Raw genomic sequence first — 6,000 nt, 5'->3', positions numbered from 1 at the left:
AAGTGGAAAGAAGAAATCAACATGATAAGAGTGTGTGTGTCGGGGGGTGAGTTCTGAGGAGTGGGACAAAGTAAATAATACATAAACCTGTGATCTATTTTTATAAATAAACAAAAACTAATAACTAACCAACCATTAGCTAGCAGAGCTAATCAAAGGAAAAAATCCCCAAACAACAAAAAAATGTAAATGAGAAGAAAAAAATAACCGCACTTATAATCCAGATCATTGATTTTCAGCAGGTGTGCTGCAAGAAACATTGGTGTGCCACAAGAATTTTTAAAACATGCAATAGCTGCTACTTAGGGTCACTGGCCTCTTTTCACTTCAATTGTCAAAAAAAATGACAACAGCCAACACAACGATAGCCGTCCAGTGTGTATGAATCAGAATTATACCTATTTTTCTTGGTCAGATAGGCAAATATATATATTTTCGTGTGCTGCAGAATTTTAGTAATCTGTTTATGTGCTCCATGAGATGGAAGAACTTGAAAATCACTGTTCTAGATAATTGCAATAATAAAAATTAAATACTTTGCTTTATTCTACTTAAAAACCTTTGACTATCTGGATTTTAAAAAAATATTGTTTTCAGAAAATATAAATACCATATTTAAAATCATAAGAAATGGTAAATTCAGGCTGATTTTAACAGAAAGAAAAAAAAATAAGCAGTGGTCTAAGACCTACTTCCTAAAACGGTACTGATATCGTTAACATAGCCTGGTTATTATTAGCAGGAAAGGAATAAAGGGAAGACTAGATGACATAGGCATGCCACTTACACAGCTTTGCCAAGAAGCTGCCGGTCACATTCTCCAAGTCTGTTCCCCGCAGGTCACTGGGGGAAGGGACTGGACAATAGATGCATGCCCAGGAAGGCCTGAGTGACATGGGAAGGCAAGTCCCTGTCAGTCACAGCTGGGAATGAGGCAATGGCCAGGACAGGCGTGGCCACTGCAAACTCGGGAAAATTTCATATTTAAACCCCTGAGCAAGGGGAGTTCTCTCTCTCGCTGCTTGCCGGCGCTCCTGGGGGCACACTCCCCTGCACTCACCCACACAGTAGGCTGATGGACTGAATCTAGCCTGAGGCCGCCTCAGACCTGCTCCACCATGGACCTGGAAGCTCTGGACACTGGCTTTGCTTTTAGCTCTGCTAAAGGCCCAGCTGCACCTTTTTCAGGACCTGGTTAAAGGACATGGGACTTCACAGCCCGAAGAATGTAACTCCATGAAAAGACAGCCTTTTCCACATCTCATCCTTCCATGGGGGCCTCCAGAAGTGCTCATTCCAGCAGCTCCCCAAGAACCCCACTCCCACTAGCAGCAGAGGATTCCCACTTGTACATTCTCCTGATAACAGAACCAGATCTACGGTTTTACAGATAAATCACATCAGTTACTCAATGTCTGGAACATTTTACTTATCCCAGACCCTACAGAATAAAAATGGGCCAGGGCCTTCCACTATAGAAGCCAGAGCTGCCAGCCTTGCTTCCCCAGCCTCCTGTGCCTGGACCCGGGCCCCAAACCTGGGTTCCTCGATCAGGTGTACACAGTGTCGCTGGAAGTCAGCCAGCGACTCAAGACCAGAGCTCGTGTCAAATAAAATCTCACAACAGGGAGCAGACTTGCAGCCATTTCTGATTTCCAGAGACAAGAGTGGCGTCGAATCCAGTGGCACCTTTGGGAATCCCCGTTCCCTGTATGGGCCGCTCAAGGCACAATGCCTGGTGCCCAGCGCTGACAGAGTGCTGCTTTCTCCAGACCAACCTGGAGGGCGTCTTGGGGGTATTGTTCCTGGCCGTGTAGCCTCCTAGTTTAGCTCTCAGTATTCCGAGGGATTCTCTGAGACTCCCAAATGCTCTCATGAATCCATTTTTTACTGCCATTAGAATGAGTTTCCGCTTCTTCCAACTGGGAATTCAGGCTGATACACAATAAAGCATTGGTAGCGAAAGCTTTTAAAAGTATAGCCATCTCATATATGCTATCAGCGTTCATGTAAGATTCATTTAATAGCAGCAGCTCATAAAAAGAATAATTCACCATGACTCAGAGGGGTTTTCCAAAGAAAGTCTCTCACGATTAGGAAATTTACTGCTATAATTAATATAATTAAAAGGTCAAAGGAAATAAGCCATTTAGTCATCATTATAGATGCCAAAAAGACATGTGATAAAATTAAACATCCATTTCTGATTCAAAATAATCTTCATAAAACTGAAAGGATGGTTTCTTTAACATAATAAAATACGCATTTTAAAAACTCAGAATTTTGATACAGATATAAGCTTTGTATCTCCTATTCACAGAAGGCACTTAGTATTTTGTGAAAACATATACAGCAATCAAAAAGGTGATATTGCATAGAATGAAGAAATTTAAAATAGATATGTGATTTTCCTCAATGTATTAAGATTACTCAAAGTTAAATTTTGAAAACAAACAACAAATGGCCTAGTAAATACTAAACGCACCCATTAAGTCGCTTTGCCATTTCTGTTCTGTTTTTCAAAATCAATTTTTACCTTAAAAAGTTGGGAAGGAAGTTGGGTGCAGGGCTCTTCTTTAAATAGAATTTTCTTTTCCATTTACTTCTAAAATAAATCACATGAATCACTTATAAATAAAAACAGCTGATTTACAGAGCAAGGTTTTGCTTAAATGCCAAATGAAGAATGTAAGACCTAAGTGGAATCAAGTGAAACCACAAAAAAAGGAGACGCATTCTGGATTGTTGAATGTCATATCAGCCCTGTGATCATCTGTAGGAAATAAAATTTCTTCCAACAGCCAGCAGCCCAAGGACTGATCTGACAATAGTTCAAAGCATAAAATGTAAAAGGTAAAAAAGGGAAGAGTGGGAATGCAAAGTCCCAATGGCATGACACAACAGTGACCAGCCTCCATCTGGAGCAATGGATTCCAGAAGCGTTAGGTGTCTTCTGGTAACTCCAAGGGGTCCATCTATTTCATTTATCGTCACTACCAGCTGATGAGTAGATGAAGAGACTGAGGAACAGCAAACATGACTTATCGAAGGTTGTAAGGTCAGTCTCTCAAATTAAGAGAGACTGTTTCTTTTATTAGACTATGTCGGAAATAGCAATGGAGTTTTTGAGAGAAGATTTAAACATTTTAGAGCACATCAAATTAGGTTATGTAGATAAGAAGCGCATGATAAGATGGAAGGAAGAAATATAAACATACTAAAAAGAAGTGGCTGGTACCTATAAGAGAATCAGGCAGTCTTAGTATGTAACAGAACACAAGCTACCATCCCACGCTCTTTCGGTGATGTTTCACTTCTAAATAAATTTTATTAAAATATTTTTTCCTTATTACAAAGAAATTAGCATTCATTTAGAAAATACAAAAATATAGGTGAGCACAAAGTTGGAAGTAAAAACTACCTTTAGTCCCACCACTAAGAGATAGCCACTCTTAAAAAGAAAATTAAGTGCCTGCTCACTACCAGATACCACTGTCTCTCAGGCCTCATCTCCCAAGATCTTCTTGACTCCCTTCCCACGAGGTGTCTGGCCTTCTCACATTTCATGAACATACCTAACACTGAGCATTTTTACTCTATTACACTTATGTACGTAAATATGTAAAAAGTGTGACAGTTCTTGTTATGTAATTATAACTCAATACATGAACACTATGTAATTTATGATTAAATTATCAAATTTTCAGGAAAAATGATCTCTTGGGTTTTTTTGCATTTCTTTGCTTCTTAGTGTAAACTAATTTTTTTCTTCTGATTATTAAGCAATTCTTTGTTGGTTTAGTTGGTCATGTCCTTTGCCTGTTTACCTATTGGTATGTTTGATTTTTTCATTTGCAAGTATTCTTTATTTAATAAATACCATAATTATTTAACAAATATATTCTCTTAGTATGATTTTCCTTTTAATTTTGTTTATTGTGAGCATTTTAAAAAATATATCTTTATTGATTTCAGAGAGAAGAAGGGAGAAGGAGAGAGAGAGAGAAAAAACATCGATGATGAGAGAGTCATTGATCAGCTGCCTCCTGCACGCCCCCCACTGGGGATCGAGCCCGCAACCCGGGCATGTGCCCTGACCGGGAATCGAACAGTGATCTCCTGGATCCTAGGTCCATGCTCAACCACTGAGCTATGCCCGGCCAGGCTATTGTGAGCATTTTTTAAAAATACATGAGTATTTTAAATGATTTTATCTAGTCAATATTTTTTATGTAGCTTTTGTCTTGATCACAGAGTCTTATTTATTTAATATTTAGAGCATAAACCATGAATTAGGTACATATACTAGGTAGCATTCTAGGTGTTAGAGATACAGGAGTAAAATGAAGAGACAAGGATCATACTCTCATGATGAGTATGTTTGAGACAAGAAGTAAGTAAATAAATTTAACAGAAGCATATAATGGAGAGAGTAACTAGGGGATATAATATTTGAGTTGATAGCTGAGAATTAAAAAAAAAATTTTAAATCCAGCCATGCAGAGGAAAACCATTCTGGGTAAAGATAACAGCAAGTGCAAAGGCCTTTGGGCAGCAAAAAGTTAGATGAGATTGAGACACACAAAACCCTGTGTGACTGGATCACAGGTAAGGAGAATGAGTTGTGGGAGAAAAAGTTGGAGAGGTAGGTAGGGCCTTTGTAAAGAGTTTAGATTTCATTTCAAGAGCAAAGAAAAGCTGTTAGACTTGACAGGTGGAATGTGATGACTAACATCCCTTTTAAGAGCCTATGTTTAAAAACTAGGAATATTAAAATTGACCTAACTTCAGCCTAAGTGCTTTCTACGTAGCTGTTGGGACTCATTTAACTAGAAACCCATAGGGAGGAAAAACCCTAGGAGAAATCAATCAGGACCCCATCTCAATAATGCCATCAAGGATATAGGTCCTTTGTCACACCTTTTTCTTCTATCATCAATATGTTGACTTGTACAAGATGACCACGGCAGCGAAGGTCATCTAATTTTTGAAGTTGATTTCATGGAAGACAGATTCATCCATTTATTCAATAAATATTTATTAATCTCCAGTAGTGCATTTCTAGGTACTTTGAATATAATAGTGAAAAAGATAGACAAAACCCCCCTATCTTCATGGAATTTATATACATTTGGTGGGGGAGGACAGATAGTAAACAAAATATATTAAGAAAAATATGAAGCATGTGAGATGCTCGTAAATGCTAATAAATTTTAAACCTGGGTGGATTGTGAGGCTGTTAACTCCTATGGGGAATATTTTTAAAAATCACGTTTTGTTGAGGATAAGTTTGGTTTTCAGTATGGTCATAACGAGAAGATCAAGGGGACAGCAGGAAGAGTGGATGTGTATTTGGATTTGATTACAGGACAGAGATACAGTTTTGGAGGTAAGAACCCCTGAAGCTCTTGTTGAAGGAAATGAAGAAGATGGAAACCTCTACGACAAGGGAGTAGCTCCAAAAATGTGAGAGCAAGGCCTTCCGTGAGTGCTCTTTCTTAATAGGAGAGGAACGAGACAAAGTAAGTTCTTCAGATGTTTGCAAGGGAATCACTGTCCCTGGGGCAGAGGGAGAAATGAGTTGAGAAAGGAACATCTGACATTATTCAGCCCGCAGCATTCAACCTTAAAGATTTTTACCCGTGATTATGATTATTAGGCAAACAAATATGTGTCGCCTTCAGCAAAACGGTCTTGTGGCTCATGCGGTGCGAGTTGTTTTCTCACATCCCTAAGTGCAGTGAAACAGCTGCGAGGGGAGAGAATTAACATGTGAACAAGTGAAAAGAGAACAGCTAAAATCTAAAGTCCTTATTCAGAGGCTGAGGTTCTTTTTGCAATGAATAAACTTTCATTTTGGGGGGAGCAGTTTAAGGTCACAGCAAAATTGAGCAGAAAGTACAGAGAATTCTCATCTACTCCCTGAGCCCTCCCAGCCACCGCCACTCTCAGCATCCTCACCACAGCCGTACACTTGTTACCACGGATGAACCTACACGA

This window comes from Miniopterus schreibersii (genome assembly GCF_964146895.1).
Source record: "Miniopterus schreibersii genome assembly, chromosome: 19".
Taxonomy (NCBI): domain Eukaryota; kingdom Metazoa; phylum Chordata; class Mammalia; order Chiroptera; family Miniopteridae; genus Miniopterus; species Miniopterus schreibersii.
Note: the sequence above shows the minus strand (reverse complement) of the source record.